Raw genomic sequence first — 24,138 nt, forward strand, 5'->3', positions numbered from 1 at the left:
TCTTCTTTCCCACCCAATATCACAAGAACTACCCGGCTTCCCATAGCCCTCCTTCCTCCCCCAACGGTCTGTATGGGAGTGCTCGCGACCACCACACAAGCTAACTCGTATACACATCCTCCGCCTCTTCTCTTAGGAGGCTGCTCTGTCCAGAACTGACCCTCAAAATCAGCAACGGCTGATCTAACGGGTCCACCGGATAGCTTCCGCCACTGGAGTCCGGGACAGAGGACTCACCCCACTTTGGGAGGCTGTTTTTCCACCATATAAGGAGTGCTATAAATGCTTTACCGCCACCACCACCGCCCACTTATAAACACAGCTTGACGGGCACACGCACCATCTATCATCATTATCATCAGCCTGGTTGTGTCCACTGCAGGACGAACGCCTCTCCCAAAGATCTCCAACCCCGCCTACCGAGTGCGAGCTGAGTCCATGCTTTCCCCCAGAATTTTCGCAACTCATCTCGCCAGCTTGTCCTCGGCCGACCCCTATTGCATTTGCGGTTTTAAGCCAATTTGTTCAACGGATGGTCCACATCTTGACAGTAATACGCATTATGGGACCCGCTTATGCCACTTTCCCTCGCTTAATTTGAACTAGCATGTCTCCACCCTAGACAGTTCCCTAATCCACGCGGTTGGTTTCCTGTCTCTTAGCATGACCCGTAGAATTCTCCTTTCCATAGCACGTTCGGCCGATCTAAGTTTCCTTTAAAGTCGTTTAGCGAGACCCCAAGTTTCTGCCCCGTACGTCATTACTGGAAAAACGCGCTGATTAAGCACCAGCTTTTTGAGGGACAGCGTAGGCTTGCTAGATAGCCTGATATCTGAATTCCTGCGCAAAGCCGCCCGTGCCATGGTAATTCTGCAGGTAATCCCGGTTTCATGGTTTGGATCAGCAGATATGATTTGTCAAAGATGCACGTACTGGCGTATTGTTTCCAAGATTTTGTCACCTACCTTAAAGTCTCGTGTTGTTGCTTGCTGATTCAACATTACCTTCAATTGGTGTCTGCGTCTTCTTTTACTGTCCTCTTTAAAGCGCTGATTCACGGTCGGGGCACAAATCGGATGCCACTCTGGGCGCAACTTAGATGTCAATGTGAGACTCCGTACCCTCGCCATCATCCACGGAGTGAAGATACTGCCATATGTGATGGGACATGCACGATTATCTTCACGAAAACTTGAACGCAGTACTGCGCCAGACACACGCAAGTATTACCTCAAGAGTGCAGGATGTTGTATAGGCGAACCCTGTTGGAGACGAACCATTGATATTTTTTCAGCAAAGCCGAGCTTAGAAACGATGTCGTACGCGCATTGGACTACATTAATTGCCATGTTTTGGCTACTGAACTCATTTGTTGGCGCAAAATGCGCGTTTTTAACTTTGCCGGGGATGCACTTCGCTGTTTCTTGCTGTTGTCGATAGGAGGATCCAATAACCAAGCGAAAAAGAAAGTGCCGTACAAAATGTTTTTACGCGGGAATTCAAACTTTTTATTTACCGCGTTTTAGCAACACTGCCTTTGGCCACTTGTTGGCATGTCGTACTAGACGGACGCACAGTAAAGGTGGCTGCAGTGGTCCCTGCAACAGATCTTGCCTTGGCTCTCGCAGCCCACCTGCGGGCACGTGCGGGTGTCCACGTACAGGGCGCACGCCATCTGCTTGTCAACGGTAATCACTGGGCAGTTTGGAGATGTCCCAGTGTTCCCTGCATCTGGTTGCAAGAAAAGAAATCAATGACAGCGCAAAAGGCAACTAGCACACATTTCACTCCACAACGAAATAAGACAGTATTAACGACAAAACACGTGGAGTCCTTAACAAACTACAGCCAATCACTTTACTGAGAAATCCAAACATTATAAAAAAACACGAAGTAAGCCTAGAATCCGCGCGTGCAGTTCGGCGAGCGCTGGTTTAATTTATTCTTTGCCAATCCCTCCCGCCGTTATTTCTACGTTAATGAGCAGAGAAGTCTTCGTTTTTTTAACCGCAACACTTGGGAGAGTATTGTCCTCTTTGCAGAAGCTAGCGACATTTAAGCCAAAGACGCGAATCCACATACTCACCGAAGACCCAGTAATCCTCGGCCAATGCTACGTCATGTCTGAACACTCATCTGCATATTGCCAGCTGTAGTACCTCCATGTTATTACGGCATAAGAACTCGTTACAACGGTAGCCGTGCGGGCCCTTTCCCCATGTTAACCGTAAAAGCAACCCACCCCGGGATACACTGGCAGGGTTTTGAAGGTGGTTAGCCGGCAACAGTTGATGTAGTAGAAGAGTGTGAGGCACCGCGGAGGTCAAAATTGCAAACAGTGGGGGTTGGGGGATGTAATTGCCGTGTCAGGGATGAGGACATCTTTAGGGCCTCGTGTCTTTCGGGCACAGGGAAGGTGAAGGCCACATCCGACGAACAATGACTGCCGCGTCAAAAGTGACATGCCGGCTAACAGGGCGACCTGATTGCGTTCGTGCGGTACATTTTCTGTTCTTCCCAATTAGGCAATGTATACTGTCAAATAAAATAATGTGAGTGTCCTAATTCCATCCGAAATACTATTAAAGGTTGGTCAAGTTGCTGAACCAAGAAAGTTTCTAAGGTGCTGCGGAACTGCCAAGATATTTTCTTGAATTTTCCTACTGTTATTTGCGACCCATGCGAGAACCGTCAAGACTGAAGATTGCTCGAAACGCTTTGATCTCCTTACGCGCACACAAATCAAAAGCCTGGGTTTCTTTTGTGGAGGGTACTATTCCTATGTGTCCAACGTTTCACAAAGCAGCCAGGCAACGTTACCTTTCAAAATACATCTCAATCCACCTTTATCCGTCCTAATTTTTTTGAATACGACCCGTTATTTCTTAATATGTGTTTTTGCTCTCTCACATTGCATTATCTTTTCCTCATCGTAATCTATTTTAACTACCACCACAAAGAGTTTGGGTAGCAGCCTTGATCTCTAAAAATCGCCCTAATCTCACTTAACTGATCATTCTTCTTAAGCACTAATCCGTCATTACTTATTCCATTACAACTTATTCTATGATGATCCACTCCAGTCGAACAAAATACACGCTATTACAACCTTTAAAATTATTACTACAATCAAATACTCGTTAACCGACTGTAACAAGGAACCTGCTGTTTTATCTGCCTTCACCTCATCGCGTACACATTTCTTTGTTTGTTGTGCAACGTGTTTCAATAATGTGAAGACGGTATTCGCACCTACACCTACCTCGCTTTGATCTTCCATCTGAAGGATGTTGAAGAGATGCCTTAACTCCGATGGTCAATATCAGGACAAAAGCCAAAATACTCATTGTGGGGAACGGCGTATACAACAGCCTGCGGGTATGAAGAGTACTGAACGTGCGTGGCACTGTACGGCGGAAGCAATTATAATACGCCACTGTTGCGAACAGCTGGCTTTTTTTTCAATCCATCCACCGCGTTGACGTCTATAACGCAGAACTTTCTGATTGGTCCTGGGAAATTACTCGCACCAGGGGACGTGAACCGGCCCACGTGGGCCTACTTCAGGTCATGCTGAAATCACAGGAAAGAGACGAGTTTTTACTCGAATATTGTGGGTTTGTTTCGTATTTTTTTAGTTTGCTTTTTGCAATTCAGACAGCTGCGCAAAAGAAAGCCGGCAATCAGCTGAAACTTTTTATAAGATCTAAACTTTCGCCAAATAAAATAATTGTTTAATGTGACCGGATTTTTAGGCAGTTTTTACTCCCAGTGTGGTACCAACAACTACATATCAGTAATTTTGAATTTCGTCCAACGAACACATGTTTATGGTTCGCAGTGTTAACGTATCACCTGGCTACAATGAACTAAACGACGGTCAAACACCTCTCGGACTCGTAAGCCTACCGAAATATCTCGCGGCAAAACAGGGAGAGACGAAACCGAAGAAAGGGACGCAAAATACTTGCAGAAGTACACAAAATTACCAACACTTCTTAAAGAAAGTGAATGGAAGTGCGAAACCTAAAATTTCCTCCAACCTTCACTGAAAGTGCGTCCGATCGATCGTAAAATCTTCAAAGACCCAAATCTCAAACCATGAACGAATCCATGCGACGATTTCTTCCGCAATAAGTAAACGGATCTACGTAAAATCTAACTGTATACTGATACGTGATTTATAACATAAAGGTATGCTATTATACTCCTCCTTCATGATCGACGCGTGCATTGTCTTGTTTGGAAGTGTTCCTATTTGGCGATTTTTAAGTAGCCGTTTTGACACAATGGAACCCGGTTTCCCGCACGCACTGTGTCCAAAAATCTTATCAAAGCTTTTCAGACGAACAACTGCTCTATGGGGAATAGCATTAGTATTTTTGGCAGAACACTACCAGTCCCACAACAAAATCTTTCGCTTCAAAAGTCCTTGATAAATATCACGGTGGTTTATCGTGCAAAGCACCTTAGTAGGGCGACGTTCCTCCATCGCGATGCTCATTTGTATGCACAGGATCATTTGTATGCGCAGGAAACCTGCGGTAGAGCACACGTGGGCTATTTCCTGGCCACTGAACCTAATTATACAACATAGCTTTAAAAGAGTCTGGACGTTTTATGCTTTTTTAGGTTGCTTGTGCACGTGCCTGCTGCCCCCTGACAAAACGCCTGCAGTAAATAGAGATGTTCTACAATTGGCAATTTCGCAAATTAAAATATTATTAATCAGAATGGCGGGGAGCTCATCATTATAAAGGGTTGCTCAGGCCAATTTTGTACAAAAAGTCGCTTTTTTATGGGAATCTTGAATGGCATCGAAAACCCGTTAGTGTACCGTTTTCACGGTAACAATAGCAGCTCTTTAAATCACAAGATTAACTTACCAATTTGTCAGGAGGACTGTTACCTTGCACGCGATAATTACTAGACTGTGACGGTGCGCGGTATGTACTTGCTTCTTCTAAGAAGTTTTGTAGTCAGTTACGTTCGTCCGTTCGTACTTGTGCCCAGAGTTGGAATGGGAACGTGTATTTGGTGGTTATCTAAGAGTTCATATTGTTATAAGTACAATTCACCCTAGTACTTTATCTTCACTAAGGCAATATGCTTTCCATTTCAGGAATACCTGTGAACACCGTTGTCAAGCCAATCAATTTTCATAGCTGGATCATCGTGAAGACTTGTGCCTCTCTTGTGCTACTTTGACAAAAAAAATTTTGCCAGTCTCTCCGTTGATTTGGCCTCCAGGCCGAAAGGTAAAAATGCGCTTACAACACAGAAGGAGACATTCATGTGTATGATAAACGTAAAGTAACGAGACGTTTATACGGGTAAAGCTCCTTAATTCGAACTTTAAGGGGTCGCCACCCAAGTTCGAACTAATGAAAGTTCTAACTAACCAAAGTGAAGCAAAAACGCGCTAAAGTGTGATTGTGCAGCATAAGAGCACGACAGTAATTGAACGCTTGAAAAAGCCCGAGAATGATACTTGCCTTTTATGCTCGAAAGCGAAAGCTAGAACTTTTTTCTCTAACCAGCGACTGGAGCAGAACGCTTCGCTTTGGCGCACTCCAAAACAGGAGAAGACGCGGGTAGCATTTAATAGTCATTAGACGCATTGCTTCCGAGTGATAGCCGCACTGGTGCTCCATCTTCCACCTCCTGGTGGTCACTGGCGGTGACGGCTTCCACGCCTCTGACCTCAGAAATGATGCCGTCAGTCAGCACGCATTATGCACACCCTGATCCCGTGACCATAGCTACGTAGTCCTAAAAGAAGCCCGTTCCAAAATGTCCGATATGGAGGTTTAAGATTTTGTTTACTCGATCTAACTTCTCTGTTCTCTCCTTTCTGGAGGCGACGCAGCCTCGGGTGTACATAGCTGGGTCGTTTTACTGGCCGTGCGCCAGGCCACAAGCTGCCGGCGTGTTATCGGGTTCTTCGAATTATCCGGTGCGGGAGCCCCTCGCGTCTGAATTAACGGGCTTTTTAATGCATAGCCTATTTTGGAGAGTTTACCGGTCAAAATCGTACGGTTCGAATTACCCAGAGCTTCTAATTATTAAAGTTCGAATTAAAGATATTTGACTGTATGCGCGAAATATTTTTAAAGTACATATTCTTGTACATATTTCAAAGTACTAATTCTGAAGGGAAGAAGTATTATTAGCTGGCATTAGGTCTGAAGGTGAGCCCGTCCGCAAAAACTTAGAATAGACAACCCCAATGAACTTCCGTTGAATCCTCTCAAGTTTGTTAATGTTTTGTTTAGTATGGGGGTCCCACACAATACTTGCATACTCCAGATTCTGCCTAAGTAAACAAAAATAACTGAAGAGGTTAACGTTTGAAGGAAAATTTTGTAGCTTGTATCATAAGAAGCATAATTTCCAGAAAGCAGAAGAGCAAATATTATCTATGTGCAAGTTTTATGATAAGTTGTTTGTGAGTGTAAAGCCTATGTACTTATAGCTGTGAACCTGTCTGAGTGAAGACGATGCCAGTTTATGCACGTGTTCACTAGGGTTTTACTTTCCTGTCACACAAAAATAAACACTTATTTCTAAATTTAATTCCATTCCCTATTCTACACACCACTTACGCTCATTATCAATGTTTTTGTTGAGTTCGATCTGATGATTAGCACCTGTGCCTTCTCGAAACAATACACAGTCGTCAGGGGACCATCGAATTTCAACATTAGCGTCAACAACAAGGAAGAGATCGCTAATATACAATAGAAAAAGCAATGGCCCCAAAACACTAAACTGGGGCACCACTGAGTTGACAGGAAGACACCGAGATTGTTCGCAGTTAATTTTTACAAGCTGTTGGCGGTTGGATAGCTATTCTGCGATCCAGGAAACAAAAATATCTATAATGTGAATGTGAAGTTTGTTTATTAATTTGTCTTGTGGTACCTTGCGAAAACCTTTTTAAATAAAAAAAGATGGCATAAATTTGGCCCTTGTTGTGAAGACGCACTTCAAAACAGTGAATTATTGTCAGCAATTTGGTTACTGCATTATAAAACTTCTGCGACCATGTCTACAATTAGTCAGTATTGCATTTTTTGTTAGAAATTGTAGAAAATGCTTATAAATATTAAGTTCGATAATCTTGCAGCATTAATGCGTTAAACATGTCGAACGATATTTTTGAATGCTAAACAAGTTACCTTTAAAAAAAAACACGAACAATGAGAACCATCCTCTAGTCCCTCCGAAGTTTCCCAGTTGACAAAACAGTGAGAGATATAAAAACCAAAATTTAGCAAGTAGTTCCGGGTATCTGCGTAAAGAGGCGTTCAAAAAAATGCCACCACCAAGAGAAGACATGGTTTTCAAATGTAACGTCTCTAGACACCTCAACCCCCAAGTCCGGACAACTACTAAGTTTCCCGAGCAGCGCTGAGAGACTGCAGCTGAGGAAGCGTCTCCTGGGGTTCGGAGACGAATGGAAGTTACAGGTTTTTCCCGCTGAACCCCTCTTGCCGTACCGTTGAGCTGATAGCGGATTGTGGAAGAACATGAACGCATTAGACTTTTTTTCCCGAGGGCCTTCTATAATATCGCTTAAGGTCGTCAATGGAGGCCGGATTTTTAAGCATTAAAAACGTTCGTTATAGGCGCCAAAAATAGGCACGCAAAACAACCTATTAGGCCTCGAGGGGCAAAAATGTAGACACCATAAATTTTTGCATAATTGCAAATATTTTCGAGCGAAGACCTGAGTGACCTTAATCTACGACAAAAAAAATGGTCGTTATTGTTTATGGTGTTACAAAAGCCCCCATAGTTGAACACAACCAACCAATTGCCTTATAGATCTACTGGACAAATGTTGATCATCTGGCCTAGTTCAACACTACTACGCAAGTTTATTTTAAATGCAACTGTCGCCTGCTCGAGCGTCACGTAAAATGAAGTAGGCATGGAAATTCTTGAGAGCTTGCAATATTGACTTGGAAAAGCGCTACCTTTTGTCAGCCCGCGCGTATTAACTACAACACAACAAAAACAAACAACTAGTAATGGCGAGACTACAATTTTTTGAGAAACAATTTATCAGAAGCCGCGGCGGACATAAATACACGGGTTTGAAGTGCTATTTACCGAACTAATTAGGTATAACTTGTTGATTACTGTTTTCATTATTCCAGTTAGATGTTTGATTGAAGTGAGGTAATTGTAGAGGATGATGAAGCAAACCGACAAGCATTATTAAATTTTCGGAAGTGCAATTGTGTGCATAGGCTACAGCGCTAAGGACCTCAGCTCTCCATATGAGCGCAACAGGCTCCTTGCGGCAGCTGAGCGCCGCAAAGCCACGCCCGGGCTCCGAGTGACATGAACGCGTAGGCTTGGCTTTGCGGCACTCTGCTGCCCTTTGGTTGGACAGGTGAGCCTCGATCAGCTCCTCCACTAAGCCAAACGGAGCACGGCGGGGTCGTCCTACGGAAAATAGGATGGCAGATAGAACCACTGCCAACCAAGGCGGCCCTTCCCGAGCAATGGAAAGAGGCCATTCAAACCAAGCCACTCCCCAGGAACATGCAACCGGGGAAGGACGAAGGAAGGCGGACCGCGCGAGCCAAGGCCCTGGCCCGACAGCTGGAAAAGAACCCTAGGATACTCTACGCGGATACCTCGCTCAGAAAACACGACGACCGAGCAACTTCGGTAGATAAGTTCATCGACAAGATGATCGTCAGCGCGTCGCTGAGAACGACAGACGTCATCGACGGAAGAAGCACCGTCGCGGAAGAAAAAGCCGTGGCCCTCGCACTCGTGCAACCGAGTGTGGACACCGTGGTCAGAGTTTCGAAGTTAGCCTACGGAAGCTTCCGAAGGGGAGTGATCTCTCTCCCGTGGCGCGAGCCATTCTCGGCAAGCACAAGCCTACGGGACGAGCCTTCGAGCTCGTGTGGGTACCGGCTCACTCGAAGATGGAAGGCAACGCCCTCGCGAACCACCACGTCCGAGAACTATCCATCCGGGCCGAGGACGAGCCGACTGAGCTGCCGTATCCCGTGACGAGCTTTAAAGACATTACTAGGATGTACAGAAACGTGAGGTGCAAATTTCCCGAACCGCACCCACAGTTAACCAGGCAACAGCAAACAATCCTGAGGCGCACCCAGGCGGGATCGCTAGCGTATCCCGTTCTGTTACACCGACTATACCCGGCGGAGCACGACACAATCTGCCCTTTCTGCAAAACGGAAAAAGGCACTCTGGCACACATCATAGTCGAGTGCAAAGACCTCAAGAACCCCCCCCCCTGGTTTTCCCCCCCACACCCCCAATCCCCAAAACCCCGAACGATGGGAGACCTTGCTGTGCATCCCCGTCCTGCCAACTCAGCCCGCACTGACGGCCAGGGGCCAGGAGTTGCTGGAGACATATGGGTCCCGTGAATAGGGAACCACCCCGTCTGGTGCCTGCGCGCACAATCGAATTTTCGGGCTCAATAAAGTCGATTCTGTCTCTGTCTCAGCTTCCGCAAGGAACCCGTTGACAGGAGGTACCATCCCGCCAAAGATATTCATATCCTGTCGTAAGGGGGTTTAGGAACCCTTGTTTTAAAATGGCGGAATACAGATAAACAGCGAAAACTTCAGCTCTTTGATGTTTTCAGACTACATATTACTGATAAGCGAGTCGGCAGAACACCTGAAAAAATTCTCGAGAAACTGAATTCAGAAAGGAAGGCCGTGGGATAATAGATGATTATGTATGGTATAGTACAGAGATTCGGCAGAAGCCAATAGGAAAATGGCAGGGTTGAAAGCCACGACTCAATACAACAAGATAATCGGAGCCACAGACAATCACAATGATGTCGGACAACCTCTCTGCAATGGGCAGGATAGCACACACCGTCTCTCAATTCCAATTTATTATGGCAAACTGCCGACTAAGAAAGTCGTTGTGAAAACTCATAGTAGCGGGAACAATGTTGTGAACAAAAGCGGAACTCATTCTCTCAAGAGGCACCAGCGTGGAAGCCAGTGACAAGTCTTAAAACACGGTGACAGAGGCACAACACCACTGAACCAGGCTGGCGGTCGTGGTACCCCGCTGGTAGAGAAGGAAGCGCTGCAATGCCGGGCCCCCGGAGAGCATGGTAACGATGACTTATCGGGCGCTGACAACACTGTAACAAGGCGACGCAGAGGCGTTACGGAGGGTTGCTAAAATATGTTTACCTTTCGTTGCAAATGTAAAAAGACGGTAGTCTTTGTAGACATTTGCCAAGGAAATGCCCCCCTTTGCTTTCCTACTGTTCCTGTTCCGTCGCGCTCATCCCAAGGTAAACACACAAAAAGCTGGCTCAAGACGATTTGAATTTACCGCGTTCCACTGCTACAGGCCGGGTTTCTCGATGCCAGCAGTGCAATACGGCGGAGACACGCGTGAATCGAGGCGGCCGACTTGAACGTTTATAGAACCGCGTTCCCGTGCTCCACGTGCGTTCCAATCAGAACATGAACCCTAACTTGTGGAACCTTTGGTTGCTGTTTCCGCGTGATTTCTCATATTCCGCCAGGTGGTGGCGTGGGCAACAGCAGGGGGCGGTTTTCTGCAGTAGATGTATAATATTATTATATAATATATAATACCATGTATAATATCATTATCACAATATCATGCTAGGGTTGTGCATATGTGAGGTAGAGAGACCACAACTTTTAGTTGGTTTTTTTTTTCAGCGTTCTAAATAATCGTGAGGGCGGAAACGAAGGACCGAGACTGCCAGCGCCGACTCGGGAATAACCGTTTATTTTACCAGGCAAAGCAAAAAGTCACGCCTGTGCCACTGGACACAAAAGCGAATGGGGAACATAAACAGCTTATCATGGGAGGAACCATAATGGTCCAGGAAGAGTATCATACACCATGAATAACTTTTAATTGTATCGTATTCATCAGAATATCTTTTGCCCCACCAACCTTCATCAAGTTTTACCCTCACATCGTAAAATGGCACTCATTAGCGTTCGAATCATTTACGCCAGAAAACAACCCTTACACACTCAACATCATCACCATACGAGGTCATCACGTGTGCAGAGAGCCAGACCTTTTCCATAGGGAGAACTAGGCATGTGCTAACACACAATTATTCGCGTACTTCTAGCCCTATCCCCTACTTCAAAAACGTCACGCGCGGTGTGCGTAATATCGCTTGAAAACGCGAAAAAAAAAACAGTTTTCTTATCAGGCGGAACACTTTCCGGATAACCACTTCATCAACAAATGAAAGAAAAAGACCATGAACACGTTTGGACCACTGCAAACGACGTTCAAAAGTAGCAAGATTTGTGTCTTCACAAAACAGTACAACTCCTCCCTTTCGCTTGGGTTGATACACCTCATGCCTGTGCGTTCCACTCTGTTTCGCTATATCGCTTCTCCTTTGTCCCTTTACCCCTCCGTTTACTACCAGGAACTCACCCCTACCGTTCCCGCCATCCTTTCTTCTGTCCCCGTACAACTTTTCCCCAACAACTCTCCTCCTTTACAAGTACTAGTTCTCTTTCCTCCCGCTCATCATTTCCCGTCCTATTTTCCAATACCTCTGATTCCGTCCTTTCCTTTCCGCTGGTCCTCTCCCCCTTTATCTTTTAAACCCCTCAAGTGTTTCTGCTACCTTCGGTTCTACCTCGTGCTCCCTTCCCTTTACTTATTATGCGCTTCCATTTCCCTAAGCTACTTAGATTTTTCTATGCCCTCCGCTACTACCTCTTCTGGAATTGTCGCTCTTACTTCCTCCTTCTATATCTCTTCCGCTGTTCATATCCTCTACCTCCTTCTCTTCCGCTAACCACCGCATCATCCTTTTCTCTTTTGATCCTTCACCGCATACTTTCATCCCGCTCTTACCCATCTACCACCTCCATTTTACCATTGCCCTTTCCAGTGCCCTCTTCGTCACTATAAATTTGTACTAGCAGTCTCTCCCTCTCTCTACCTCCTTCCGTGTCTGTTCGCCGCTTTCTTCTTTCGCGAACCAGTCTTTTCCCTCTGTTGTCTCTTTACAAATATCAATCCCCAATAACGTTCCCCTTCCTGTATCATAAACCCCGCTAAGAGTTCGACAGCCACAAACGTACATATTTAGCCTGCCGGGTGAACCGTCTCCACTTCCCGTTAATATCGAAGCTTTTCTTCAGCCACAACCACACCTCTCTGCCTCATCAAGTCCAGTCTAGAGCCGTGCATAATCAGACTGTTCCTAAGAAGTACCCTTGGATACGCATTCACTACCCCTGCTTGCGTTGCCGCTAGTCACCATCCTTGCATCCTCTCTTAGGTACTGTCCTCTCAAGGCAAAGCATGCGCTAGAGCGATATCTACAGTTTTCCTCCTCCAACAACTCTAACGGAATTTCACAATCCCTCTTCACCACAGTTCACAAGCTCCTGTGGCTTCGAGACCGGTGTGGCATTACCTAGAATACTGAGGCAGTATCAGTTGGTACCCGCTTCCTTAGTTTTTACGGGTCCTTTGTTGCACAGTCTTTCCCACGATCCGGTTGTACCACAGTGGACAGCTGAGGCAACGCAAATAAAGACCAGTGCTCAAAAGCCGCTCACTCAATAAGTCTAAAAAAGACGTCTGCTCCGGCTCCTGTCGTTATCCTCATTACTTTCACATCCTCAAATTACTTTACTTCAATTACACTCATCCTTCTGACTTTCCTACTCCCTTTTCAGTTTTTTCAGCTCCGTCCTTCTGCCTCTGCACATGTTTTTATTGCCTTTTTCTCTCTTTTCCTCCTCAAATGCTGTCAATCTCCTAATCACAATTCCCGTCAATGATTTCTCCTTTGCACTTTTCTTTACCCAAACCAATCCCTTTCCCACCAAGTCTCAGTCGGTCGATAAACCAATCATGCTCAAGCTCACCTCCAACTACTCTGGCTGATTCGAGTAACCGACAGGCAGGCGTAAAATAGTTGTGGGCTAAGATTTCCTAACAAAGAATATCCCCTGCGAAAACGGATGGAAATGTATTGGACCAAAAGTATGTATTGCTTCAATCACGGTTAGAAGCAGTGTGATATAACTTTTTTTGCACAAGGGTAGATTTCAAACTCACTATGAAGGCCGTTCTAATGTCATCATCATTATCAGCAGCCTATCTACGCCCGCTGCAGGGCACAGGCCTCTTCCATTACTCTCCAATTATCCCAATCCTGTGCTAACTGCGACCAATTTATCCCCGCAAACTTCTCGATGTACAATGCCCCCAAAGATTCTGGCATACTCAGCTTGCAGATGTAAAAATTATATAGTAATGGCCAAACCTTCCCTTTAGTGTCCAGATTCAGTGCAGTTTGTTGCTATAGTCGTTTGTTGCTATAGTCGCCATGCGGTTCCTTCGCTTTCCCAAAAAACCCACCAGGGATACCACAGACTGCACTCACTAATCCTACCCGACCCAGTGGTTCTCGCGCCTGCCATGCGGAAATGCGTCCGAGTCGCCCCTCTCCTCTAGGGTGTGCCCGTGGATCATTAGTATCATCAGGCGAAGAACTAGCCCGCCAATACGGCCATAACCAACGGGTCTGCGCACCTGCTCTACAAGTAAACCTGTCAACGCCAGCGCCAAAGTGGTGGTGGTGCATACAGCCTCTGGCAATGTGTACATAACGTGCTCTGTACGCACTGACTAAAACAGGGTGGCCTAGGAAACGGCCACATCCTCGGCTGTGGGGCACATCACATCCGCCCGGATCACCGATGCTGCCGACGACGAAACCAGGTGAATTAAAACACACTCCCGAACCGCATGTCGCACGTATTTTTCAAGGCACCTCTCAGTCCAAGCAAGCAACGTCCTTCGATTCCACGAGTCATCCACGCTTCTCTTGATTCATATTATATGAATCTCTGGCCATTTCTGCCTTCCTGGCAATAAGGGCGCACCCGCCCTCTTCTCAGAAGTTGAGAAGTGACCCACCGGGCTCTAGAATAAGTAGAAAGACAGATCCAGGGTGACTACCAGACACCAGCTTCCAGCATCCCACCTCACGAACCTATCAACTATACACTCACACTCGGTTGCTACCGCAGACAAAAAAACCAACCACGTCCACCCCATCACTCCTTATCCCTTGACGACACCAAGTCATGGCCACAGCTCCAGACACACACGTCTCCAAATTTATACCACAGACACGTCTTCTTTCCCATCAATATTCCAGGAACTACCCGGCTTGCCATAGCCCCACTTCCACCCTCAAGTATCTGTATGGGAGTGTCCGCGACCACCACCCAAGCTAATTCGTATACACACCCTCTCCCTCTCCTCTTGTGAAGCTGTTATGTCCTGCAAGGGCTGGTCTAACGGGTCCGCAGGATAGCTTCCCCCATTTGAGCCCCGGACGGAGGACCCCACTTATGGAGGGTGCTCTTCTACCGCGTAAGGAGTGCTATAAATGTTTTAACGCCACCACCATCATTCCACCCGCATATAAACGCCGCTTGACGTGCACATGCACCATCTATCATCATTATCATCAGCCAGGTTGTGTCTGCTGCAGGACGAAAGCCTCTCCCTCAGATCTGTGGCCCCGGCAATCGAGTGTGATTTGAGTTCGTGCTTTCCCCCAGAATTTTTGCAACTCATCCCGCCATCTTCTTCTCGGCACCAATATTGCATTTGCGGTTTTTTTGGAAGCCAGTCTGTTAAACGGATGGTCCACCTGTTGCCAGTCATACGCATTATGTGACCCGCACATGCCCACTTCCTTCGCTTAATTTGTACTAGAATGTCCTCCACCCCAGACTGTTACCTAATCCACGCGGATGGTTTCCTGTCTCTTAGCATGACACGTAGAATTCTCCTTTCCATAGCACGTAGGGCCGATCTAAGTTTCCTTTAAAGTCGTTTAGTAAGACCCCAAGTTTCTGCCCGTACGTCCTTACTGGAAAAACGCACTTATTAAACACAGGCTTTTTGAGGGACTCCGGAATCTTCCCAGATGGGATATCTGAATTCTTACGCAAAGTAGCCCATCCCATGGTAATTCTGCAGGTAATTTCGGTTTCATGGTTTGGATCGGCAGATATGATTTGCCCAATATTCTTCAGATAGGCTGTGAATAATTGGGGGAATATTGTGTCCCCTTGCCGGACACCCTTTGTATAGGAAACTTACAAATTCTTTGATGGAGCTGTAAAGTTCCCGAGCACCCGTTGAATGTATCTTTGAAGAGCGTAATGCACGGCTCGCCTACTCCGTGTTCACGTAACGCCGTTAGTACTGCTGTTGTGGGCATTAAGTCAAATGCTTTTTCCTTATCTATGAATGCCCTATACAGGGGAGCAATATACTCAGGACACTTTTCGATTAGCTGATTTTTAGCATGAGCGTGGTCTAATGTTGAGAAACCTTTCCTGAAACCGGCCTGTTCTCATGGCTTTTGAAAGTTGGTACGATCGAGAATGAGCTTTGTATATAATTTGTATGTAACGGAGAGCAGGCGGATGGATCTGTAATGTTAAGCTCTTTGGAGTCGCCTTTCCTCTGTAGCTAAGTTCGCTTTTTTCTATGCATTTGGCACCATGTGAGATCTCAACCACTGCGAGAATAGGGCTGCAAGTTTTGATAGCACAACGCGCCCTCCAAAGCATAATATATCAGCCGTAAGTACATTGTCTCCTGCAGCTGTCCCCTTCTTCATTGCTTCGAGTGCCGCTGCGACCTCATCTGTGGTAGTCGGCGAAACCTGACCGACGCAAGTTGCGGGAAAACTTGGCGCAGAGTCAAGGGCAGAGGCGAGCAGCTTTTTGTAGAACTCCTCCACTATTTTGAGTATATCATCAGTACTTTTTGTAATGTGCCATTGGCGTCCTGGAGAGCGTACATTCTATTTTTGAGCTTTCTTTTTACTGATTTTACACTTCCCTCGTGTTAACTTTTAGGTGAAAAGAAACCTCAACTAGCTATTCACTGGTAATGGAGTAATCGTGATGGTGATGCAGTAATGGTAATAGAAATGGTAGGTGTGAGATACGTCCGATGGGGTTCTCTGGGCTCTAGAGCCCCAAGAAGATTGGGCCCTAGAGCCACAGCGCTTCCACCGTAGTTTGATCCTATGATATTGTTGGGATATGGCGAGGCCGCTACCCCGAAGGGAGAAACCTTCAAAGAGGGCCTCTTCCGGACGAGAAGCCTGGCTTCTCCAGCCAGCTTACAATACATACATGCACATTTGCGCATGCATGTATAATTAGGAGCAATATGAAAGGGAACACAGGAACGCATCGAAAAAAACCCCCAGACCCAGCTACGGGTAATACGCAGCGGCCGCCGACAGAAACAAAGCTGAAAGGAGGACGCTGCTCTAACAACTGTTGCCATTCCCGCCGTGCGTCTTATCGGCTGTCGGAGGATACCATATGATCGGCGAATGACGTAAGCTGCTGCTTTGTAGAAATTCCAGCGTGGTGGGAGTGCCAACAGTTAGTGGAACAGCGCCCTTCTTCCCCCTTTGATTTTCACAGCGCCATCCGCGTATCGCTCTGAGTCTGTTTCGAGGCTGTTTGCCACGCGTTCCTGTGTTCCCTTTCATATTGCTCATTATAGTACAGAGAATAGGAGAGTGTTGGGGAAAATATGACGAAGAAAATGAAAAAGAAAAGAGAAAGAGGGGCAGTGCCTCTGATTTATATAATATCCCTTAAATCTCACTAAGCGGCGCTTTGTAGCTGTCACAGCTTACGCGCACCGATGGGGCGTGTCACCAATTCTGAGAATACCGATGCTCACCAACCACCCTCCATTACATCACCAGGTCCGGAATGCTGCCTGGTCTGGCCAAACATCGCCGGATACCACGGTTGGCGTTCTAGAGAGGTACAACCATACTAGGTGTGTACCTGGGACAAAAACAGCATTTTATTACATGGCAAGGTTTACGCAACCCTGATTGAGTACAGGTGCCTAAAACATTTTAATGATTTCGCAACCACAGTATCGGCCTTCAGTCTCCAGCAGCTGCATTCCCCTACACAAGGCGGCGGGAAGGCAAGCAATAAGTAGAAGGTGCTAAGAATGTCTGTGTCTCGGTAGGCCATCAATGGGAATTGTTTACCGTTACGTTTATTGCTGCTCGAACACATACGAGTGAAGCCAGTTCATCGGTTATTTTACATGAAATATCTGATATTAGGTGCGGAGTACCTTAGGACCACACAATCTGCGCCCGAGTCCATGCGCATAACATTTACAATCGCAAAAAAATCACACACGCACTCGCAGGATTCGAGCCTGTGTCTGGTAAACCAGACAGGGTTAGTGTCAGTCGTCTTACCCATTGGAGTACGACCGTGAGTTAGTACCCCAGTGTCAAACGGCTTACTCCTTCGCCTGTAACGGAGCGGAGTACCATGGGCTCTCCCAATGTCCGTCCGCATCTATCCGTGCGCACGCCACTATCAAGCGGAAATCAAGCGAAAGTCGATTTGAGCCGTGATTTCCAGTTTCATTTATGGAATAATAAAGGGGCAAATCACGGATCAAATCGAATGATGGTCGGGGCACAAATCGGATGTCACTCGGGGCGCAACTTGGATGTCATTGCGAGTCCCCGTACTCCGCACCCTCGCCATCATGGAGTGGAGATGCTGCCATTTGTGATGGGACATGCACGAATATCTTCACGAAAACTTGGACGCAGTACTGCGCCAGCCGCACGCAAGTATTACCTCAAGAGTACAGGACGTTGTATAAGCGAACCCTGCATGGTGGAGACCAGCGATTGATATTTTTTCAGCAAAGCACTGCTTAGAAGCGATGTCGTACGCGCATTGGACTACATGAATTGTAATGTTTTGGCTACTGAACTCTTTTTGGCGCAAATTGCGGGTTTTTAACTTTGCTGTGGATGCACTTCACTGTTGCTTGCTGTTGTCGATAGGAGGATCTAATAACCAAGCGAAAAGGAAGTGCCGTACAAAATGTTTTTACGCGGGAATTCAAACTTTTTATTTACCGCGTATTAGGAACACTGCCTTTGGTCACTTGTTGGCATGTCCTACTAGACGGACGCACAGTAAAGGTAGCCACACTGATCCCTGCAACAGATCTTGCCTTGGCTCTCGCAGCCCAGCTGCGGGCACCTGCGGGAGTCAATGTATTGGACGCACTGCCTGTGCTCGTTAACGGTAGTCACTGGGCAGTTTGGGGATGTCCCGCCGTTCCCTGCAAATGGTTGCAAGAAAACAACTCAATGACAGCGCAAAAGGCAACTTACACACGGTTCACTAAACAAGAAAAAACAGCAGTGTTAACGACAAAACACGTTCAGTCCTTAACAACCTACAGCCAATCACTTTACTGAGAAATACTAAAATTGGATATAATTTTTATATTTGAAAAAGTTCTATAAAATTCTATATAAGTAAGCCTAACATCCGCGCTTACAGTTCGGCGAGCGCTGATTTAATTTATTCTTTGCCAAACCCTCCCGCCGTTATTTTTACGTTATTGAGCAGAGAAGTCTTCTTTTTTAACCGCAACACTCGGCAGAGTATTGTCCTCTATGCAGAAGCTGGTTGCATTCAAGCCAAAGACGTGAATCCACATACTGTCCGAAGACCCAATGATCCTCGGGCAGTGCTACGTCATGTCTGAACACTCGTCTGCATACTGCCAGCTGTAGTACCTTCATGTCATTACGGCATAAGAAGTCGTTACAACGGTAACCATGCGGGTCCTTTCCCCATGTTAACCGTAAAAGCAACCCACCCCGGGATACACTGGCAAGGTTTTGAAGGTGGTTAGCCGGCCATAGTTTATTTAGTAGAAGAGTGTGAGGCGCCGCAGCGCTCAAAATTACAAACCGTGGGGGTTGGGGGATGTAAGTGGGACATCTTTAGGGCCGCGTGTCTTTCGAGCACAGGGAAGGTGAAGGCCACATCCGACGAACAATGATTGCCGCGTCAAAAGTGACATGCCAGTTAACATGGGGAGCGAGATTGTCTTCGTTCGTTACATTTTAGATGCGAAGGCAACTCATTCACTCGCCTTGTCCCTGCATCCGGCGTCGTCGTCGGCGTCCACTACTCCCCCATTCTCCTCGCCGCGCCAGCTGCGCTCTCCGCCGCTCACCCCCTCTCCTCTCCGATAGCGAACACTCTCTCGCGAGTGGCATTGGATTGGATTCGATTGGCTTGGCTTAGATTGGATTGGATTGTATTGGATTTGCATTAGATTGGATTAAAGTGGATTGTGTTGGTTTGTGTTGCGTCATAGCTGCGGCAGACGCACTGGCGCCGGCGCATCCCCTCACCGTTATGCACGCCATAAAACGCGGTGCCTGCGCCACTCCGCTCCATCGTTCCAGCACAGTTCCTCCGCTGTCCAACGCTGCAACGTGATCCCCCTAAGCGTCGCATCTACACAGGGGTTCCCGCGAGGGGAGGTGGAGTTTTTCTGTTCTTCCCAATGAGGCAAGCTATACTGTTAAATAAAATGATGTGAGCATCCTTATTCAATCCGAAATACTATTAAAGGTTGGTCAAGTTGCAAAACCAGGAAAGTTTCTAAGGCACTGTGGAACTGCCAAGACATTTCTTGAATTTTCCTACTGATATTTGCGACCCGTGCGAGAACCGTCAAGACAGAAGATTGCTCGAAACGCTTTGATCTCCTTACGCGCACACAAATCAAAAGCCTGGGTTTGTTGTACGAAGGGTACAATTTCTGTGTCCAACCATTGACAAAGCAGCAAGGAAACTTCACCTTTCACAATACATCTCAATTCACCTTTATCCGTCCTAATTCATTTGAATATCACCCGTTATTCCTTAATGTGTGTTTTTGCTCTCTGTCATTTTGTAATCTTTTTCTCATAGTAATCGATTTTAACTAGCACCATAAAGAGTTTAGGTAGCAGCCTTGATCTTTAAAAATCGCCCTAATCTCACTTAAGTGACCATTCCTCTTGAGGACTAATCCGTCATTACGTATTTTATTCCAACTTATTCCATGATCTTCCATTCTAGTCCAACAACATCCGCTTTATTACCACCTTTAAAATTATTACTACAATCAATTACTCATTAACCGAATTTTAACAAAAAACCTCCTGTTTTATCTGCCTTCGCCTCATCCCGTTCACATTTCTTGGTGGGTTGTGCAACGTGTTTTAATAATGTGAAGAAGGCATCTGCATCTACACTTACCTCGCTTTGGTCTTCCATCAAAAGGGGGTTTAAAAGATGCCTGAACACCGATGGCCAATATCAGAAAAAACGCAAAAATACTCATTGTTGGAAACAGCGTATAAAGCAGCCTGCGGGTATGAAGAGTACTGAACGTACGTGGCACTGTACGGAGGCAGCAATTGTAATACGCCACATGTTGAGAACAGCTGGCTTTTTTTAAATCCATCCACAGCGCTGACGTAATCGACGCAGAACTTTCTGATCGGTCGTGGAAGATTTCTCGTACCAGGGGATGTGAACCGGCCCACGTGGGCTTACTTCAGGTCATGTTGAAGTCACACGAAAGAAAAGAGCTTTTAGTCTAATATTGTGGGTTTGTTTCGTATTTTTTTAGTTTGCTTTTTGCAATTCGGACAGCTGTACAAAAGAAGGCTGGCAATCAGCTGAAACCTCTTATAAGAGTTGAAATTTCGCCAAATGAAATAAGCATTTAGTGTAACCGCATTTTAGGGAGTTTTTAATACCCGTGTGGTGCCAAAAATTACATATCAATTATTGCGAATTCCGTCCAACGAACCCAAATTTATGATTTGCCGTGTAAGCGTATCACCTGGCTTCAATGAACCAAATTGCAGTCAAACACTTCTCGGACTCGTAAGCCTACCGAAATATCTCGCGGCAAAACAGGGAGAGACGAAACCGAAGAAAGGGACGCAAAATATTTGCAGCAGTGCACAAAATTACCAACACTTCTTAAAGAAAGTTGATGGAAGCGCGAGACCTAAAATTTCCTCCAACCTTCACTGAAAGTGCGTTCGATCGAGCGTAAAACCTTCAATGACCCAAAACTGAAACCATGAACGAATCCATGCGACGATTTCTCCCACAATAAGTAAACGGATCTACGTGCAATTTAACTCTATAACGATACATGGTTTGTGAAATAAAGGTATGCTATTATACCACTTCTTCATGATCAATGCGTGTATTGCGTTGTCTGGACGTTTTATACTGTTTGGCGATTTTTAAGTAACCGTATTGACACAATGGAACCCGATTTCCCGCACGCACTGTGTCCAAACATCTTATCAAAGCTTTTCACACGAACAACCGCTCTATGGGGAATAGCATTAGTATTTTTGGCAGAACACAACCAGTCCAACAACAAAAGCTTTCGCTTCAAAAGTAGTTGATGAGTATCGCAGCGGTTTATCATGCAGAGCACCTTAGTAGGGCGACGTTCCTCCATCGCGATGCGACAATAAACAGGTATCGCTCATTTGTATGCGCAGGAAAACCTGCGGTAGAGCACACGTGGGCTATTTCCTGGCCAGTGAACTTAATTATACAACACAGCTTTAAAATAGTCTGGAAGGTTTATGCTTTTTTAGGTTGCTTGTGCACGTGCCTGCTTCCCCCTGACAAAACGCCTGCAGTAAATAGAGATGTTCTACAATTAGGAATTTCGCAAATTAAAATATTAATAATCAGAATGGCGGGGAGCTCATCATTATAAAGGATTGCTCAGGCCAATTTTGTACAAAAAGTCGCTTTTTTTATGGGAATCTTGAATGGCATCGAAAACCCGTTAGTTTACCGTTTTCACGGTAACAATAGCAGCTCTTTAAATCACACGATTAACGCACCAATTTGTCAGGAGGACTGTTACCTTGCACGCGATAATTACTTGTCTTTGACGGTGCGCGGTATATACTTGCTTCTTCTAAGAAGTTTTGAAGTCAGTTACGTTCGTCCGTTCCTGCTTGTGCACAGAGTTTTAATGGGAACGTGTATTTGGTGGTTATATAGGAGTTCGGAATGTTATAAGCCCAATTCACCCTTGTACTTTATCTTCAATACGGCAATATGCTTTCCATTTCAGGAATACCTGTGAACGCCGTTGTCAAGCCAATCAATTTTCATAGCTGGATCATCGTGAAGACTTGTGCCTCTCTTGTGCTACTTTTACAAAAAAACATTTGCCAGTCTCTCCGTTGATTTGGCCTCCAGGCCGCAAGGTAAAATGCGCTTACACAGAATGAGACATTCATGTGTATGATAAACGTAAAGTAACGAGACGTTTATACGGGTAAAGCTCCTTAATTCGAACTTTAAGGGGTCGCCACCCAAGTTCGAACTAATGAAAGTTCTAACTAACCAAAGTGAAGCAAAAACGCGCTAAAGTGTGATTGTGCAGCATAAGAGCACGACAGTAATTGAACGCTTGAAAAAGCCCGAGAATGATACTTGCCTTTTATGCTTGAAAGCGAAAGCTAGAACTTTTTTCTCTAACCAGCGACTGGAGCAGAACGCTTCGCTTTGGCGCACCCCAAAACAGGAGAAGACACGGGTAGCATTTAATAGTCATTAGACGCATTGCTTCCGAGTGATAGCCGCACTGGTGCTCCATCTTCCACCTCCTGGTGGTCACTGGCGGTGACGGCTTCCACGCCTCTGACCTCAGAAATGATGCCGTCAGTCAGCACGCATTATGCACACCCTGATCTCGTGACCATAGCTACGTAGTCCTAAAAGAAGCCCGTTCCAAAATGTCCGATATGGAGGTTTAAGATTTTGTTTACTCGATCTAACTTCTCTGTTCTCTCCTTTCCGGAGGCGACGCAGCCTCGGGTGTACATAGCTGGGTCGTTTTACTGGCCGTGCGCCAGGCCACAAGCTGCCGGCGTGTTATCGGGTTCTTCGAATTATCCGGTGCGGGAGCCCCTCGCGTCTGAATTAACGGGCTTTTTAATGCATAGCCTATTTTGGAGAGTTTACCGGTCAAAATCGTACGGTTCGAATTACCCAGAGCTTCTAATTATTAAAGTTCGAATTAAAGATATTTCACTGTATGCGCGAAATATTTTTAAAGTACATATTCTTGTACATATTTCAAAGTACTAATTCTGAAGGGAAGAAGTATTATTAGCTGGCATTAGGTCTGAAGGTGAGCCCGTCCGCAAAAACTTAGAATAGACAACCCCAATGGACTTCCGTTGAATCCTCTCAAGTTTGTTAATGTTTTGTTTAGTATGGGGGTCCCACACAATACTTGCATACTCCAGATTCTGCCTAAGTAAACAAAAATAACTGAAGAGGTTAACGTTTGAAGGAAAATTTTGTAGCTTGTATCTTAAGAAGCATAATTTCCGGAAAGCAGAAGAGCAAATATTATCTATGTGCAAGTTTTATGATAAGTTGTTTGTGAGTGCAAAGCCTATGTACTTATAGCTGTGAACCTGTCTGAGTGAAGACGATGCCAGTTTATGCACGTGTTCCCTAGGGTTTTACTTTCCTGTCACACAAAGATAAACACTTATTTCTAAATTTAATTCCATTCCCTATTATACACACCACTTACGCTCATTATCAATGTTTTTGTTGAGTTCGATCTGATGATTAGCACCTGTGCCTTCTCGAAACAATACACAGTCGTCAGGGGACCATCGAATTTCAACATTAGCGTCAACAACAAGGAAGAGATCGCTAATATACAATAGAAAAAGCAATGGCCCCAAAACACTAAACTGGGGCACCACTGAGTTGACAGGAAGACACCGAGATTGTTCGCAGTTAATTTTTACAAGCTGTTGGCGGTTGGATAGCTATTCTGCGATCCAGGAAACAAAAATATCTATAATGTGAATGTGAAGTTTGTTTATTAATTTGTCTTGTGGTACCTTGCGAAAACCTTTTTAAATAAAAAAAGATGGCATAAATGTGGCCCTTGTTGTGAAGACACACTTCAAAACAGTGAATTATTGTCAGCAATTTGGTTACTGCATTATAAAACTTCTGCGACCATGTCTACAATTAGTCAGTATTGCATTTTTTGTTAGAAATTGTAGAAAATGCTTATAAATATTAAGTTCGATAATCTTGCAGCATTAATGCGTTAAACATGTCGAACGATATTTTTGAATGCTAAACAAGTTACCTTTAAAAAAAA

General features: G+C 45.6%; 2 long non-coding RNA genes across 2 annotated transcripts; both read right to left on the reverse strand.

The window, feature by feature from the left end:
• Positions 1-1,484: 1,484 nt before the first annotated feature.
• Positions 1,485-3,569, reverse strand: LOC144157874 (uncharacterized). Its single transcript, XR_013319896.1, has 2 exons — positions 3,263-3,569; positions 1,485-1,731 (listed from the first exon to the last, which is right to left on the reverse strand). It is a non-coding gene; the product is annotated as an uncharacterized LOC144157874 (long non-coding RNA).
• Positions 3,570-17,981: 14,412 nt separating this feature from the next.
• On the reverse strand, positions 17,982-20,339 carry LOC144157875 (uncharacterized). The gene is made up of 2 exons (XR_013319897.1): positions 20,208-20,339; positions 17,982-18,222 (listed from the first exon to the last, which is right to left on the reverse strand). It is a non-coding gene; the product is annotated as an uncharacterized LOC144157875 (long non-coding RNA).
• Between the last annotated feature and the right edge of the window lie 3,799 nt (positions 20,340-24,138).

This window comes from Haemaphysalis longicornis, unplaced genomic scaffold, assembly GCF_048455015.1.
Source record: "Haemaphysalis longicornis isolate Haplotype H1 unplaced genomic scaffold, Haemaphysalis longicornis Haplotype H1 scaffold_10, whole genome shotgun sequence".
Taxonomy (NCBI): Eukaryota; Metazoa; Arthropoda; class Arachnida; order Ixodida; family Ixodidae; genus Haemaphysalis; species Haemaphysalis longicornis.